This window comes from Pseudophryne corroboree, unplaced genomic scaffold (genome assembly GCF_028390025.1).
Source record: "Pseudophryne corroboree isolate aPseCor3 unplaced genomic scaffold, aPseCor3.hap2 scaffold_583, whole genome shotgun sequence".
NCBI lineage: Eukaryota > Metazoa > Chordata > Amphibia > Anura > Myobatrachidae > Pseudophryne > Pseudophryne corroboree.
The window spans coordinates 151626-170604 of NW_026970182.1; the positions used below are offsets into that span (position 1 = coordinate 151626).

General features: G+C 35.0%; 4 non-coding genes across 4 annotated transcripts; all 4 read left to right on the forward strand.

Moving 5' to 3' along the window:
* Positions 1-1321: 1321 nt before the first annotated feature.
* Positions 1322-1395, forward strand: TRNAS-ACU (transfer RNA serine (anticodon ACU)). The gene has a single exon. It is a non-coding gene; the product is annotated as a tRNA-Ser (tRNA).
* A 1095-nt stretch (positions 1396-2490) lies between these two features.
* Positions 2491-2564, forward strand: TRNAS-ACU (transfer RNA serine (anticodon ACU)). Its single transcript has one exon. It is a non-coding gene; the product is annotated as a tRNA-Ser (tRNA).
* A 5761-nt stretch (positions 2565-8325) lies between these two features.
* Positions 8326-8399, forward strand: TRNAS-ACU (transfer RNA serine (anticodon ACU)). The gene has a single exon. It is a non-coding gene; the product is annotated as a tRNA-Ser (tRNA).
* A 6924-nt stretch (positions 8400-15323) lies between these two features.
* On the forward strand, positions 15324-15397 carry TRNAS-ACU (transfer RNA serine (anticodon ACU)). The gene has a single exon. It is a non-coding gene; the product is annotated as a tRNA-Ser (tRNA).
* Positions 15398-18979: the final 3582 nt, after the last annotated feature.

Consider the following 18979-nt stretch of genomic DNA (forward strand, 5'->3'; position numbering starts at 1 on the left):
CTCAGTCATCATGGGAAAGTACCAATGTGTTTCTTCGTTGGTTGATGGAAGAAACATCTTACAAAAACTCTCCAGATTATTGACTTTTTAAAGTTTTTCTAGGAAACGTTCTAGATGTATGCTTATTAGCCTTTGTCAGTAAGTACCTTTTGCAAAGTGTCTCTGTGGCGCAATCGGTTAGTGTGTCCGGCTACTAACCAAAAGGTTGGTGGTTCAATCCAACCCAGGGACGTAATTGACCTTGTTATCAAATTTTGGTGATCTTTAAGTAGACAAGTCAAAATTTCAAACCCCCTGTTATGGTGTAGGGTACCTGGCCTTCTCTGATGTAATTAGATTTGATTCATTGATTTTATAAAAACAGCTAGAAAGCACAATTTAGCAGTGGGTTGCAGAGAAAAAGAAATATGCTGGCAAAAAAATCCAATTGAGTGATTAAACAGCTCTTCATTTTCTGGCTTTATTTTTATGCTAACAAATTTGTTCTCTGAAAAGTGTCCACAAAGCCAAGTCTCTGATTAACACCTTTGTAGGGATGGTTTTTCACCTATTACTAAATTAAACTTGCTTCATTGGAAAGGCAGCAAGATGCATCCTCATTTCAATGTCTACTGAAATAATACAGGTTGACACCAGGAAACATTAACGCCACTGCATCCTTGCTGCTTTCTCATGTAGAAGTCTGTTTAATGTGAAAACAAGGTGATATCTAATTAGCACACAGGTAAGGAATTAAGAAAATCTTTATTTAAGGGTGAAGATGTTTCTCACAAAATCGTTGCCCCAATGCATCATTGAAATTCAAGCTGGAAAGATGATTTTAATATATCACTTGTACATTTTGTATTGCTCTTCTGGTGACAATGTAGTTTGTTTTTGTCAATTACCCTTTTAATAATAGGGTAAAGAAAATTAAGTGGATTTTTTAAAGAAAACTATACTGTCAATATACTATTCAAACAAATTAAAATGGTAAAAGTTATTGTACTTCAAGTAAAAATAAAAGAGCAAAAATATCAATCCCAGTTTTGATTACTTAAATTAACAAAAAAAAATGCATATAGCAAAGGATAGTTTCAATCTGCCTACCTCTGGGTTATGGGCCCAGCATGCTTCCATTGCAGTACTCTGCTGCACATGTAAGTGCAAGTGATCCTGAAGCACTCAGTCATCCTGGGAAAGTACCAATGTGTTTCTTCGTTGGTTGATGGAAGAAACATCTTACAAAAACTCTCCAGATTATTGACTTTTTAAAGTTTTTCTAGGAAACATTCTAGATGTATGCTTATTAGCCTTTGTCAGAATGTACTTTTTGCAAAGTGTCTCTGTGGCGCAATCGGTTAGTGTGTCCGGCTACTAACCAAAAGGTTGGTGGTTCAATCCCACCCAGGGACGTAACTGACCTTGTTATCAGATTTTGGTGATCTTTAAGTAGACAAGTCAAAATTTCAAACCCCCTGTTATGGTGTAGGGTACCTGGCCTTCTCTGATGTAATCAGAGTTAGATTTGATTCATTGATTTTATAAAAACAGCTAGGAAGCACAATTTAGCAGTGGGTTGCAGAGAAAAAGAAATATGCTGGCAAAAAAAATCCAATTGAGTGATTAAACAGCTCTTCATTTCTGGCTTTATTTTTATGCTAACAAATTTGTTCTCTGAAAAGTGTCCACAAAGCCAAGTCTCTGATTAACACCTTTGTAGGGATGGTTTTTCACCTATTACTAAATTAAACTTGCTTCATTGGAAAGGCAGCAAGATGCATCCTCATTTCAATGTCTACTGAAATAATACAGGTTGACACCAGGAAACATTAACGCCACTGCATCCTTGCTGCTTTCTCATGTAGAAGTCTGTTTAATGTGAAAACAAGGTGATATCTAATTAGCACACAGGTAAGGAATTAAGAAAATCTTTATTTAAGGGTGAAGATGTTTCTCACAAAATCGTTGCCCCAATGCATCATTGAAATTCAAGCTGGAAAGATGATTTTAATATATCACTTGTACATTTTGTATTGCTCTTCTGGTGACAATGTAGTTTGTTTTTGTCAATTACCCTTTTAATAATAGGGTAAAGAAAATTAAGTGGATTTTTTAAAGAAAACTATACTGTCAATATACTATTAAAACAAATTAAAATGGTAAAAGTTATTGTACTTTAAGAAAAAATAAAAGAGCAAAAATATCAATCCCAGTTTTGATTACTTAAATTAACAAAAAAAAAAGCATATAGCAAAGGATAGTTTCAATCTGCCTACCTCTGGGTTATGGGCCCAGCATGCTTCCATTGCAGTACTCTGCTGCACATGTAAGTGCAAGAGATCCTGAAGCACTCAGTCATCATGGGAAAGTACCAATGTGTTTCTTCATTGGTTGATGGAAGAAACATCTTACAAAAACTCTCCAGATTATTGACTTTTTAAAGTTTTTCTAGGAAACGTTCTAGATGTATGCTTATTAGCCTTTGTCAGTATGTACTTTTTACAAAGTGTCTCTGTGGCGCAATCGGTTAGTGTGTTTGGCTACTAACCAAAAAGTTGGTGGTTCAATCCCACCCAGAGACGTAATTGACCTTGTTATCAGATTTTGGTGATCTTTAAGTAGACAAGTCAAAATTTCAAACCCCCTGTTATGCTGTAGGGTACCTGGCCTTCTCTGATGTAATCAGAGTTAGATTTGATTCAGTGATTTTATAAAAACAGCTAGGAAGCACTATTTAGCAGTGGGTTGCAGAGAAAAAGAAATATGCTGGCAAAAAAAATCCAATTGAGTGATTAAACAGCTCTTCATTTTCTGGCTTTATTTTTATGCTAACAAATTTGTTCTCTGAAAAGTGTCCACAAAGCCAAGTCTCTGATTAACACCTTTGTAGGGATGGTTTTTCACCTATTACTAAATTAAACTTGCTTCATTGGAAAGGCAGCAAGATGCATCCTCATTTCAATTTCTACTGAAATAATACAGGTTGACACCAGGAAACATTAACGCCACTGCATCCTTGCTGCTTTCACATGTGGAAGTTTGTTTAATGTGAAAACAAGGTGATATCTAATTAGCACACAGGTAAGGAATTAAGAAAACCTTTATTTAAGGGTAAAGATGTTTCTCACAAAATCGTTGCCCCAATGCATCATTGAAATTCAAGCTGGAAAGATGATTTTAATATATCACTTGTACATTTTGTATTGCTCTTCTGGTGACAATGTAGTTTGTTTTTGTCAATTACCCTTTTAATAATAGGGTAAAGAAAATTAAGTGGATTTTTTAAAGAAAACTATACTGTCAATATACTATTCAAACAAATTAAAATGGTAAAAGTTATTGTACTTCAAGTAAAAATAAAAGAGCAAAAATATCAATCCCAGTTTTGATTACTTAAATTAACAAAAAAAATGCATATAGCAAAGGATAGTTTCAATCTGCCTACCTCTGGGTTATGGGCCCAGCATGCTTCCATTGCAGTACTCTGCTGCACATGTAAGTGCAAGAGATCCTGAAGCACTCACTCATCATGGGAAAGTACCAATGTGTTTCTTCATTGGTTGATGGAAGAAACATCTTACAAAAACTCTCCAGATTATTGACTTTTTAAAGTTTTTCTAGGAAACGTTCTAGATGTATGCTTATTAGACTTTGTCAGTATGTAATTTTTGCAAAGTGTCTCTGTGGCGCAATCGGTTAGTGTGTCCGGCTACTAACCAAAAGGTTGGTGGTTCAATCCCAACCAGGGACGTAATTGACCTTGTTATCAGATTTTGGTGATCTTTAAGTAGACAAGTCAAAATTTCAAACCCCCTGTTATGCTGTAGGGTACCTGGCCTTCTCTGATGTAGTTAGATTTGACTCAGTGATTTTATAAAAACAGCTAGGAAGCACAATTTAGCAGTGGGTTGCAGAGAAAAAGAAATATGCTGGCAAAAAAAATCCAATTGAGTGATTAAACAGCTCTTCATTTTCTGGCTTTATTTTTATGCTAACAAATTTGTTCTTTGAAAAGTGTCCACAAAGCCAAGTCTCTGATTAACACCTTTGTAGGGATGGTTTTTCACCTATTACTAAATTAAACTTGCTTCATTGGAAAGGCAGCAAGATGCATCCCCAATTCAATGTCTACTGAAATAATACAGGTTGACACCAGGAAACATTAACGCCACTGTATCCTTGCTGCTTTCTCATGTGGAAGTCTGTTTAATGTGAAAACAAGGTGATATCTAATTAGCACACAGGTAAGGAATTAAGAAAATCTTTATTTAAGGGTGAAGATGTTGCTCACAAAATCGTTGCCCCAATGCATCATTGAAATTCAAGCTGGAAAGATGATTTTAATATATCACTTGTACATTTTGTATTGCTCTTCTGGTGACAATGTAGTTTGTTTTTGTCAATTACCATTTTAATAATAGGGTAAAGAAAATTAAGTGGATTTTTGAAAGAAAACAATACTGTCAATATACTATTAAAACAAATTAAAATGGTAAAAGTTATTGTACTTTAAGTAAAAATAAAAGAGCAAAAATATCAATCCCAGTTTTGATTACTTAAATGAACAAAAAAAAATGCATATAGCAAAGGATAGTTTCAATCTGCCTACCGCTGGGTTTTGGGCCCAGCATGCTTCCATTGCTGTACTCTGCTGCACATGTAAGTGCAAGAGATCCTGAAGCACTCACTCATCATGGGAAAGTACCAATGTGTTTCTTCGTTGGTTGATGGAAGAAACATTTTACAAAAACTCTCCAGATTATTGACTTTTTAAAGTTTTTCTAGGAAACGTTTTAGATGAATGCTTATTAGCCTTTGTCAGTATGTACTTTTGCAAAGTGTCTTTGTGGCGCAATCAGTTAGTGTGCACGGCTATTAACCAAAAGGTTGGTGGTTCAATCCCACCCAGGCACGTAATTGACCTTGTTATCAGATTTTGGTGATCTTTAAGTAGACAAGTCAAAATTTCAAACCCCCTGTTATGGTGTAGGGTACCTGGCCTTCTCTGATGTAATCAGAGTTAGATTTGATTCAGTGATTTTATAAAAACAGCTAGGAAGCACTATTTAGCAGTGGGTTGCAGAGAAAAAGAAATATGCTGGCAAAAAAAATCCAATTGAGTGATTAAACAGCTCTTCATTTTCTGGCTTTATTTTTATGCTAACAAATTTGTTCTCTGAAAAGTGTCCACAAAGCCAAGTCTCTGATTAACACCTTTGTAGGGATGGTTTTTCACCTATTACTAAATTAAACTTGCTTCATTGGAAAGGCAGCAAGATGCATCCTCATTTCAATTTCTACTGAAATAATACAGGTTGACACCAGGAAACATTAACGCCACTGCATCCTTGCTGCTTTCACATGTGGAAGTTTGTTTAATGTGAAAACAAGGTGATATCTAATTAGCACACAGGTAAGGAATTAAGAAAACCTTTATTTAAGGGTAAAGATGTTTCTCACAAAATCGTTGCCCCAATGCATCATTGAAATTCAAGCTGGAAAGATGATTTTAATATATCACTTGTACATTTTGTATTGCTCTTCTGGTGACAATGTAGTTTGTTTTTGTCAATTACCCTTTTAATAATAGGGTAAAGAAAATTAAGTGGATTTTTTAAAGAAAACTATACTGTCAATATACTATTCAAACAAATTAAAATGGTAAAAGTTATTGTACTTCAAGTAAAAATAAAAGAGCAAAAATATCAATCCCAGTTTTGATTACTTAAATTAACAAAAAAAATGCATATAGCAAAGGATAGTTTCAATCTGCCTACCTCTGGGTTATGGGCCCAGCATGCTTCCATTGCAGTACTCTGCTGCACATGTAAGTGCAAGAGATCCTGAAGCACTCACTCATCATGGGAAAGTACCAATGTGTTTCTTCATTGGTTGATGGAAGAAACATCTTACAAAAACTCTCCAGATTATTGACTTTTTAAAGTTTTTCTAGGAAACGTTCTAGATGTATGCTTATTAGACTTTGTCAGTATGTACTTTTTGCAAAGTGTCTCTGTGGCGCAATCGGTTAGTGTGTCCGGCTACTAACCAAAAGGTTGGTGGTTCAATCCCAACCAGGGACGTAATTGACCTTGTTATCAGATTTTGGTGATCTTTAAGTAGACAAGTCAAAATTTCAAACCCCCTGTTATGCTGTAGGGTACCTGGCCTTCTCTGATGTAGTTAGATTTGACTCAGTGATTTTATAAAAACAGCTAGGAAGCACAATTTAGCAGTGGGTTGCAGAGAAAAAGAAATATGCTGGCAAAAAAAATCCAATTGAGTGATTAAACAGCTCTTCATTTTCTGGCTTTATTTTTATGCTAACAAATTTGTTCTTTGAAAAGTGTCCACAAAGCCAAGTCTCTGATTAACACCTTTGTAGGGATGGTTTTTCACCTATTACTAAATTAAACTTGCTTCATTGGAAAGGCAGCAAGATGCATCCTCAATTCAATGTCTACTGAAATAATACAGGTTGACACCAGGAAACATTAACGCCACTGTATCCTTGCTGCTTTCTCATGTGGAAGTCTGTTTAATGTGAAAACAAGGTGATATCTAATTAGCACACAGGTAAGGAATTAAGAAAATCTTTATTTAAGGGTGAAGATGTTGCTCACAAAATCGTTGCCCCAATGCATCATTGAAATTCAAGCTGGAAAGATGATTTTAATATATCACTTGTACATTTTGTATTGCTCTTCTGGTGACAATGTAGTTTGTTTTTGTCAATTACCATTTTAATAATAGGGTAAAGAAAATTAAGTGGATTTTTGAAAGAAAACAATACTGTCAATATACTATTAAAACAAATTAAAATGGTAAAAGTTATTGTACTTTAAGTAAAAATAAAAGAGCAAAAATATCAATCCCAGTTTTGATTACTTAAATGAACAAAAAAAAATGCATATAGCAAAGGATAGTTTCAATCTGCCTACCGCTGGGTTTTGGGCCCAGCATGCTTCCATTGCTGTACTCTGCTGCACATGTAAGTGCAAGAGATCCTGAAGCACTCACTCATCATGGGAAAGTACCAATGTGTTTCTTCGTTGGTTGATGGAAGAAACATCTTACAAAAACTCTCCAGATTATTGACTTTTTAAAGTTTTTCTAGGAAACGTTCTAGATGTATGCTTATTAGCCTTTGTCAGTAAGTACCTTTTGCAAAGTGTCTCTGTGGCGCAATCGGTTAGTGTGTCCGGCTACTAACCAAAAGGTTGGTGGTTCAATCCAACCCAGGGACGTAATTGACCTTGTTATCAGATTTTGGTGATCTTTAAGTAGACAAGTCAAAATTTCAAACCCCCTGTTATGGTGTAGGGTACCTGGCCTTCTCTGATGTAATCAGAGTTAGATTTGATTCATTGATTTTATAAAAACAGCTAGGAAGCACAATTTAGCAGTGGGTTGTAGAGAAAAAGAAATATGCTGGCAAAAAAAATCCAATTGAGTGATTAAACAGCTCTTCATTTTCTGGCTTTATTTTTATGCTAACAAATTTGTTCTCTGAAAAGTGTCCACAAAGCCAAGTCTCTGATTAACACCTTTGTAGGGATGGTTTTTCACCTATTACTAAATTAAACTTGCTTCATTGGAAAGGCAGCAAGATGCATCCTCATTTCAATGTCTACTGAAATAATACAGGTTGACACCAGGAAACATTAACGCCACTGCATCCTTGCTGCTTTCTCATGTAGAAGTCTGTTTAATGTGAAAACAAGGTGATATCTAATTAGCACACAGGTAAGGAATTAAGAAAATCTTTATTTAAGGGTGAAGATGTTTCTCACAAAATCGTTGCCCCAATGCATCATTGAAATTCAAGCTGGAAAGATGATTTTAATATATCACTTGAACATTTTGTATTGCTCTTCTGGTGACAATGTAGTTTGTTTTTGTCAATTACCCTTTTAATAATAGGGTAAAGAAAATTAAGTGGATTTTTTAAAGAAAACTATACTGTCAATATACTATTAAAACAAATTAAAATGGTAAAAGTTATTGTACTTTAAGTAAAAATAAAAGAGCAAAAATATCAATCCCAGTTTTGATTACTTAAATTAACAAAAAAAAATGCATATAGCAAAGGATAGTTTCAATCTGCCTACCTCTGGGTTATGGGCCCAGCATGCTTCCATTGCAGTACTCTGCTGCACATGTAAGTGCAAGAGATCCTGAAGCACTCAGTCATCATGGGAAAGTACCAATGTGTTTCTTCGTTGGTTGATGGAAGAAACATCTTACAAAAACTCTCCAGATTATTGACTTTTTAAAGTTTTTCTAGGAAACGTTCTAGATGTATGCTTATTAGCCTTTGTCAGTATGTACTTTTTACAAAGTGTCTCTGTGGCGCAATCGGTTAGTGTGTTTGGCTACTAACCAAAAAGTTGGTGGTTCAATCCCACCCAGAGACGTAATTGACCTTGTTATCAGATTTTGGTGATCTTTAAGTAGACAAGTCAAAATTTCAAACCCCCTGTTATGCTGTAGGGTACCTGGCCTTCTCTGATGTAATCAGAGTTAGATTTGATTCAGTGATTTTATAAAAACAGCTAGGAAGCACTATTTAGCAGTGGGTTGCAGAGAAAAAGAAATATGCTGGCAAAAAAAATCCAATTGAGTGATTAAACAGCTCTTCATTTTCTGGCTTTATTTTTATGCTAACAAATTTGTTCTCTGAAAAGTGTCCACAAAGCCAAGTCTCTGATTAACACCTTTGTAGGGATGGTTTTTCACCTATTACTAAATTAAACTTGCTTCATTGGAAAGGCAGCAAGATGCATCCTCATTTCAATTTCTACTGAAATAATACAGGTTGACACCAGGAAACATTAACGCCACTGCATCCTTGCTGCTTTCACATGTGGAAGTTTGTTTAATGTGAAAACAAGGTGATATCTAATTAGCACACAGGTAAGGAATTAAGAAAACCTTTATTTAAGGGTAAAGATGTTTCTCACAAAATCGTTGCCCCAATGCATCATTGAAATTCAAGCTGGAAAGATGATTTTAATATATCACTTGTACATTTTGTATTGCTCTTCTGGTGACAATGTAGTTTGTTTTTGTCAATTACCCTTTTAATAATAGGGTAAAGAAAATTAAGTGGATTTTTTAAAGAAAACTATACTGTCAATATACTATTCAAACAAATTAAAATGGTAAAAGTTATTGTACTTCAAGTAAAAATAAAAGAGCAAAAATATCAATCCCAGTTTTGATTACTTAAATTAACAAAAAAAATGCATATAGCAAAGGATAGTTTCAATCTGCCTACCTCTGGGTTATGGGCCCAGCATGCTTCCATTGCAGTACTCTGCTGCACATGTAAGTGCAAGAGATCCTGAAGCACTCACTCATCATGGGAAAGTACCAATGTGTTTCTTCATTGGTTGATGGAAGAAACATCTTACAAAAACTCTCCAGATTATTGACTTTTTAAAGTTTTTCTAGGAAACGTTCTAGATGTATGCTTATTAGACTTTGTCAGTATGTAATTTTTGCAAAGTGTCTCTGTGGCGCAATCGGTTAGTGTGTCCGGCTACTAACCAAAAGGTTGGTGGTTCAATCCCAACCAGGGACGTAATTGACCTTGTTATCAGATTTTGGTGATCTTTAAGTAGACAAGTCAAAATTTCAAACCCCCTGTTATGCTGTAGGGTACCTGGCCTTCTCTGATGTAGTTAGATTTGACTCAGTGATTTTATAAAAACAGCTAGGAAGCACAATTTAGCAGTGGGTTGCAGAGAAAAAGAAATATGCTGGCAAAAAAAATCCAATTGAGTGATTAAACAGCTCTTCATTTTCTGGCTTTATTTTTATGCTAACAAATTTGTTCTTTGAAAAGTGTCCACAAAGCCAAGTCTCTGATTAACACCTTTGTAGGGATGGTTTTTCACCTATTACTAAATTAAACTTGCTTCATTGGAAAGGCAGCAAGATGCATCCTCAATTCAATGTCTACTGAAATAATACAGGTTGACACCAGGAAACATTAACGCCACTGTATCCTTGCTGCTTTCTCATGTGGAAGTCTGTTTAATGTGAAAACAAGGTGATATCTAATTAGCACACAGGTAAGGAATTAAGAAAATCTTTATTTAAGGGTGAAGATGTTGCTCACAAAATCGTTGCCCCAATGCATCATTGAAATTCAAGCTGGAAAGATGATTTTAATATATCACTTGTACATTTTGTATTGCTCTTCTGGTGACAATGTAGTTTGTTTTTGTCAATTACCATTTTAATAATAGGGTAAAGAAAATTAAGTGGATTTTTGAAAGAAAACAATACTGTCAATATACTATTAAAACAAATTAAAATGGTAAAAGTTATTGTACTTTAAGTAAAAATAAAAGAGCAAAAATATCAATCCCAGTTTTGATTACTTAAATGAACAAAAAAAAATGCATATAGCAAAGGATAGTTTCAATCTGCCTACCGCTGGGTTTTGGGCCCAGCATGCTTCCATTGCTGTACTCTGCTGCACATGTAAGTGCAAGAGATCCTGAAGCACTCACTCATCATGGGAAAGTACCAATGTGTTTCTTCGTTGGTTGATGGAAGAAACATTTTACAAAAACTCTCCAGATTATTGACTTTTTAAAGTTTTTCTAGGAAACGTTTTAGATGAATGCTTATTAGCCTTTGTCAGTATGTACTTTTGCAAAGTGTCTTTGTGGCGCAATCAGTTAGTGTGCACGGCTATTAACCAAAAGGTTGGTGGTTCAATCCCACCCAGGCACGTAATTGACCTTGTTATCAGATTTTGGTGATCTTTAAGTAGACAAGTCAAAATTTCAAACCCCCTGTTATGGTGTAGGGTACCTGGCCTTCTCTGATGTAATCAGAGTTAGATTTGATTCAGTGATTTTATAAAAACAGCTAGGAAGCACTATTTAGCAGTGGGTTGCAGAGAAAAAGAAATATGCTGGCAAAAAAAATCCAATTGAGTGATTAAACAGCTCTTCATTTTCTGGCTTTATTTTTATGCTAACAAATTTGTTCTCTGAAAAGTGTCCACAAAGCCAAGTCTCTGATTAACACCTTTGTAGGGATGGTTTTTCACCTATTACTAAATTAAACTTGCTTCATTGGAAAGGCAGCAAGATGCATCCTCATTTCAATTTCTACTGAAATAATACAGGTTGACACCAGGAAACATTAACGCCACTGCATCCTTGCTGCTTTCACATGTGGAAGTTTGTTTAATGTGAAAACAAGGTGATATCTAATTAGCACACAGGTAAGGAATTAAGAAAACCTTTATTTAAGGGTAAAGATGTTTCTCACAAAATCGTTGCCCCAATGCATCATTGAAATTCAAGCTGGAAAGATGATTTTAATATATCACTTGTACATTTTGTATTGCTCTTCTGGTGACAATGTAGTTTGTTTTTGTCAATTACCCTTTTAATAATAGGGTAAAGAAAATTAAGTGGATTTTTTAAAGAAAACTATACTGTCAATATACTATTCAAACAAATTAAAATGGTAAAAGTTATTGTACTTCAAGTAAAAATAAAAGAGCAAAAATATCAATCCCAGTTTTGATTACTTAAATTAACAAAAAAAATGCATATAGCAAAGGATAGTTTCAATCTGCCTACCTCTGGGTTATGGGCCCAGCATGCTTCCATTGCAGTACTCTGCTGCACATGTAAGTGCAAGAGATCCTGAAGCACTCACTCATCATGGGAAAGTACCAATGTGTTTCTTCATTGGTTGATGGAAGAAACATCTTACAAAAACTCTCCAGATTATTGACTTTTTAAAGTTTTTCTAGGAAACGTTCTAGATGTATGCTTATTAGACTTTGTCAGTATGTACTTTTTGCAAAGTGTCTCTGTGGCGCAATCGGTTAGTGTGTCCGGCTACTAACCAAAAGGTTGGTGGTTCAATCCCAACCAGGGACGTAATTGACCTTGTTATCAGATTTTGGTGATCTTTAAGTAGACAAGTCAAAATTTCAAACCCCCTGTTATGCTGTAGGGTACCTGGCCTTCTCTGATGTAGTTAGATTTGACTCAGTGATTTTATAAAAACAGCTAGGAAGCACAATTTAGCAGTGGGTTGCAGAGAAAAAGAAATATGCTGGCAAAAAAAATCCAATTGAGTGATTAAACAGCTCTTCATTTTCTGGCTTTATTTTTATGCTAACAAATTTGTTCTTTGAAAAGTGTCCACAAAGCCAAGTCTCTGATTAACACCTTTGTAGGGATGGTTTTTCACCTATTACTAAATTAAACTTGCTTCATTGGAAAGGCAGCAAGATGCATCCTCAATTCAATGTCTACTGAAATAATACAGGTTGACACCAGGAAACATTAACGCCACTGTATCCTTGCTGCTTTCTCATGTGGAAGTCTGTTTAATGTGAAAACAAGGTGATATCTAATTAGCACACAGGTAAGGAATTAAGAAAATCTTTATTTAAGGGTGAAGATGTTGCTCACAAAATCGTTGCCCCAATGCATCATTGAAATTCAAGCTGGAAAGATGATTTTAATATATCACTTGTACATTTTGTATTGCTCTTCTGGTGACAATGTAGTTTGTTTTTGTCAATTACCATTTTAATAATAGGGTAAAGAAAATTAAGTGGATTTTTGAAAGAAAACAATACTGTCAATATACTATTAAAACAAATTAAAATGGTAAAAGTTATTGTACTTTAAGTAAAAATAAAAGAGCAAAAATATCAATCCCAGTTTTGATTACTTAAATGAACAAAAAAAAATGCATATAGCAAAGGATAGTTTCAATCTGCCTACCGCTGGGTTTTGGGCCCAGCATGCTTCCATTGCTGTACTCTGCTGCACATGTAAGTGCAAGAGATCCTGAAGCACTCACTCATCATGGGAAAGTACCAATGTGTTTCTTCGTTGGTTGATGGAAGAAACATTTTACAAAAACTCTCCAGATTATTGACTTTTTAAAGTTTTTCTAGGAAACGTTTTAGATGAATGCTTATTAGCCTTTGTCAGTATGTACCTTTGCAAAGTGTCTTTGTGGCGCAATCAGTTAGTGTGCACGGCTATTAACCAAAAGGTTGGTGGTTCAATCCCACCCAGGGACGTAATTGACCTTGTTATCAGATTTTGGTGATCTTTAAGTAGACAAGTCAAAATTTCAAATCCCCCTGTTCTGGTGTAGGGTACCTGGCCTTCTCTGATGTAATCAGAGTTAGATTTGATTCAGTGATTTTATAAAAACAGCTAGGAAGCACAATTTAGCAGTGGGTTGCAGAGAAAAAGAAATATGCTGGCAAAAAAAATCCAATTGAGTGATTAAACAGCTCTTCATTTTCTGGCTTTATTTTTATGCTAACAAATTTGTTCTCTGAAAAGTGTCCACAAAGCCAAGTCTCTGATTAACACCTTTGTAGGGATGGTTTTTCACCTATTACTAAATTAAACTTGCTTCATTGGAAAGGCAGCAAGATGCATCCTCATTTCAATGTCTACTGAAATAATACAGGTTGACACCAGGAAACATTAACGCCACTGCATCCTTGCTGCTTTCTCATGTAGAAGTCTGTTTAATGTGAAAACAAGGTGATATCTAATTAGCACACAGGTAAGGAATTAAGAAAATCTTTATTTAAGGGTGAAGATGTTTCTCACAAAATCGTTGCCCCAATGCATCATTGAAATTCAAGCTGGAAAGATGATTTTAATATATCACTTGTACATTTTGTATTGCTCTTCTGGTGACAATGTAGTTTGTTTTTGTCAATTACCCTTTTAATAATAGGGTAAAGAAAATTAAGTGGATTTTTTAAAGAAAACTATACTGTCAATATACTATTAAAACAAATTAAAATGGTAAAAGTTATTGTACTTTAAGTAAAAATAAAAGAGCAAAAATATCAATCCCAGTTTTGATTACTTAAATGAACAAAAAAAAATGCATATAGCAAAGGATAGTTTCAATCTGCCTACCTCTGGGTTATGGGCCCAGCATGCTTCCATTGCAGTACTCTGCTGCACATGTAAGTGCAAGAGATCCTGAAGCACTCAGTCATCATGGGAAAGTACCAATGTGTTTCTTCGTTGGTTGATGGAAGAAACATCTTACAAAAACTCTCCAGATTATTGACTTTTTAAAGTTTTTCTAGGAAACGTTCTAGATGTATGCTTATTAGCCTTTGTCAGTAAGTACTTTTTACAAAGTGTCTCTGTGGCGCAATCGGTTAGTGTGTCTGGCTCCTAACAAAAGGTTGGTGGTTCAATCCCACCCAGGGACGTAATTGACCTTGTTATCAGATTTTGGTGATCTTTAAGTAGACAAGTCAAAATTTCAAACCCCCTGTTATGGTGTAGGGTACCTGGCCTTCTCTGATGTAATTAGATTTGATTCATTGATTTTATAAAAACAGCTAGAAAGCACAATTTAGCAGTGGGTTGCAGAGACAAAGAAATATGCTGGCAAAAAAAATCCAATTGAGTGATTAAACAGCTCTTCATTTTCTGGCTTTATTTTTATGCTAACAAATTTGTTCTCTGAAAAGTGTCCACAAAGCCAAGTCTCTGATTAACACCTTTGTAGGGATGGTTTTTCACCTATTACTAAATTAAACTTGCTTCATTGGAAAGGCAGCAAGATGCATCCTCATTTCAATGTCTACTGAAATAATACAGGTTGACACCAGGAAACATTAACGCCACTGCATCCTTGCTGCTTTCTCATGTAGAAGTCTGTTTAATGTGAAAACAAGGTGATATCTAATTAGCACACAGGTAAGGAATTAAGAAAATCTTTATTTAAGGGTGAAGATGTTTCTCACAAAATCGTTGCCCCAATGCATCATTGAAATTCAAGCTGGAAAGATGATTTTAATATATCACTTGTACATTTTGTATTGCTCTTCTGGTGACAATGTAGTTTGTTTTTGTCAATTACCCTTTTAATAATAGGGTAAAGAAAATTAAGTGGATTTTTTAAAGAAAACTATACTGTCAATATACTATTCAAACAAATTAAAATGGTAAAAGTTATTGTACTTCAAGTAAAAATAAAAGAGCAAAAATATCAATCCCAGTTTTGATTACTTAAATTAACAAAAAAAAATGCATATAGCAAAGGATAGTTTCAATCTGCCTACCTCTGGGTTATGGGCCCAGCATGCTTCCATTGCAGTACTCTGCTGCACATGTAAGTGCAAGAGATCCTGAAGCACTCAGTCATCATGGGAAAGTACCAATGTGTTTCTTCGTTGGTTGATGGAAGAAACATCTTACAAAAACTCTCCAGATTATTGACTTTTTAAAGTTTTTCTAGGAAACGTTCTAGATGTATGCTTATTAGCCTTTGTCAGTATGTACTTTTTACAAAGTGTCTCTGTGGCGCAATCGGTTAGTGTGTTTGGCTACTAACCAAAAAGTTGGTGGTTCAATCCCACCCAGGGACGTAATTGACCTTGTTATCAGATTTTGGTGATCTTTAAGTAGACAAGTCAAAATTTCAAACCCCCTGTTATGGTGTAGGGTACCTGGCCTTCTCTGATGTAATCAGAGTTAGATTTGATTCAGTGATTTTATAAAAACAGCTAGGAAGCACTATTTAGCAGTGGGTTGCAGAGAAAAAGAAATATGCTGGCAAAAAAAAATCCAATTGAGTGATTAAACAGCTCTTCATTTTCTGGCTTTATTTTTATGCTAACAAATTTGTTCTCTGAAAAGTGTCCACAAAGCCAAGTCTCTGATTAACACCTTTGTAGGGATGGTTTTTCACCTATTACTAAATTAAACTTGCTTCATTGGAAAGGCAGCAAGATGCATCCTCATTTCAATGTCTACTGAAATAATACAGGTTGACACCAGGAAACATTAACGCCACTGCATCCTTGCTGCTTTCTCATGTAGAAGTCTGTTTAATGTGAAAACAAGGTGATATCTAATTAGCACACAGGTAAGGAATTAAGAAAATCTTTATTTAAGGGTGAAGATGTTTCTCACAAAATCGTTGCCCCAATGCATCATTGAAATTCAAGCTGGAAAGATGATTTTAATATATCACTTGTACATTTTGTATTGCTCTTCTGGTGACAATGTAGTTTGTTTTTGTCAATTACCCTTTTAATAATAGGGTAAAGAAAATTAAGTGGATTTTTTAAAGAAAACTATACTGTCAATAAACTATTCAAACAAATTAAAATGGTAAAAGTTATTGTACTTCAAGTAAAAATAAAAGAGCAAAAATATCAATCCCAGTTTTGATTACTTAAATTAACAAAAAAAATGCATATAGCAAAGGATAGTTTCAATCTGCCTACCTCTGGGTTATGGGCCCAGCATGCTTCCATTGCAGTACTCTGCTGCACATGTAAGTGCAAGAGATCCTGAAGCACTCACTCATCATGGGAAAGTACCAATGTGTTTCTTCATTGGTTGATGGAAGAAACATCTTACAAAAACTCTCCAGATTATTGACTTTTTAAAGTTTTTCTAGGAAACGTTCTAGATGTATGCTTATTAGACTTTGTCAGTATGTACTTTTTGCAAAGTGTCTCTGTGGCGCAATCGGTTAGTGTGTCCGGCTACTAACCAAAAGGTTGGTGGTTCAATCCCAACCAGGGACGTAATTGACCTTGTTATCAGATTTTGGTGATCTTTAAGTAGACAAGTCAAAATTTCAAACCCCCTGTTATGCTGTAGGGTACCTGGCCTTCTCTGATGTAGTTAGATTTGACTCAGTGATTTTATAAAAACAGCTAGGAAGCACAATTTAGCAGTGGGTTGCAGAGAAAAAGAAATATGCTGGCAAAAAAAATCCAATTGAGTGATTAAACAGCTCTTCATTTTCTGGCTTTATTTTTATGCTAACAAATTTGTTCTTTGAAAAGTGTCCACAAAGCCAAGTCTCTGATTAACACCTTTGTAGGGATGGTTTTTCACCTATTACTAAATTAAACTTGCTTCATTGGAAAGGCAGCAAGATGCATCCTCAATTCAATGTCTACTGAAATAATACAGGTTGACACCAGGAAACATTAACGCCACTGTATCCTTGCTGCTTTCTCATGTGGAAGTCTGTTTAATGTGAAAACAAGGTGATATCTAATTAGCACACAGGTAAGGAATTAAGAAAATCTTTATTTAAGGGTGAAGATGTTGCTCACAAAATCGTTGCCCCAATGCATCATTGAAATTCAAGCTGGAAAGATGATTTTAATATATCACTTGTACATTTTGTATTGCTCTTCTGGTGACAATGTAGTTTGTTTTTGTCAATTACCATTTTAATAATAGGGTAAAGAAAATTAAGTGGATTTTTGAAAGAAAACAATACTGTCAATATACTATTAAAACAAATTAAAATGGTAAAAGTTATTGTACTTTAAGTAAAAATAAAAGAGCAAAAATATCAATCCCAGTTTTGATTACTTAAATGAACAAAAAAAAATGCATATAGCAAAGGATAGTTTCAATCTGCCTACCGCTGGGTTTTGGGCCCAGCATGCTTCCATTGCTGTACTCTGCTGCACATGTAAGTGCAAGAGATCCTGAAGCACTCACTCATCATGGGAAAGTACCAATGTGTTTCTTCGTTGGTTGATGGAAGAAACATTTTACAAAAACTCTCCAGATTATTGACTTTTTAAAGTTTTTCTAGGAAACGTTTTAGATGAATGCTTATTAGCCTTTGTCAGTATGTACTTTTGCAAAGTGTCTTTGTGGCGCAATCAGTTAGTGTGCACGGCTATTAACCAAAAGGTTGGTGGTTCAATCCCACCCAGGGACGTAATTGACCTTGTTATCAGATTTTGGTGATCTTTAAGTAGACAAGTCAAAATTTCAAATCCCCCTGTTCTGGTGTAGGGTACCTGGCCTTCTCTGATGTAATCAGAGTTAGATTTGATTCAGTGATTTTATAAAAACAGCTAGGAAGCACAATTTAGCAGTGGGTTGCAGAGAAAAAGAAATATGCTGGCAAAAAAAAATCCAATTGAGTGATTAAACAGCTCTTCATTTTCTGGCTTTATTTTTATGCTAACAAATTTGTTCTCTGAAAAGTGTCCACAAAGCCAAGTCTCTGATTAACACCTTTGTAGGGATGGTTTTTCACCTATTACTAAATTAAACTTGCTTCATTGGAAAGGCAGCAAGATGCATCCTCATTTCAATGTCTACTGAAATAATACAGGTTGACACCAGGAAACATTAACGCCACTGCATCCTTGCTGCTTTCTCATGTAGAAGTCTGTTTAATGTGAAAACAAGGTGATATCTAATTAGCACACAGGTAAGGAATTAAGAAAATCTTTATTTAAGGGTGAAGATGTTTCTCACAAAATCGTTGCCCCAATGCATCATTGAAATTCAAGCTGGAAAGATGATTTTAATATATCACTTGTACATTTTGTATTGCTCTTCTGGTGACAATGTAGTTTGTTTTTGTCAATTACCCTTTTAATAATAGGGTAAAGAAAATTAAGTGGATTTTTTAAAGAAAACTATACTGTCAATATACTATTAAAACAAATTAAAATGGTAAAAGTTATTGTACTTTAAGTAAAAATAAAAGAGCAAAAATATCAATCCCAGTTTTGATTACTTAAATGAACAAAAAAAAATGCATATAGCAAAGGATAGTTTCAATCTGCCTACCTCTGGGTTATGGGCCCAGCATGCTTCCATTGCAGTACTCTGCTGCACATGTAAGTGCAAGAGATCCTGAAGCACTCAGTCATCATGGGAAAGTACCAATGTGTTTCTTCGTTGGTTGATGGAAGAAACATCTTACAAAAACTCTCCAGATTATTGACTTTTTAAAGTTTTTCTAGGAAACGTTCTAGATGTATGCTTATTAGCCTTTGTCAGTAAGTACTTTTTACAAAGTGTCTCTGTGGCGCAATCGGTTAGTGTGTCTGGCTACTAACAAAAGGTTGGTGGTTCAATCCCACCCAGGGACGTAATTGACCTTGTTATCAGATTTTGGTGATCTTTAAGTAGACAAGTCAAAATTTCAAACCCCCTGTTATGGTGTAGGG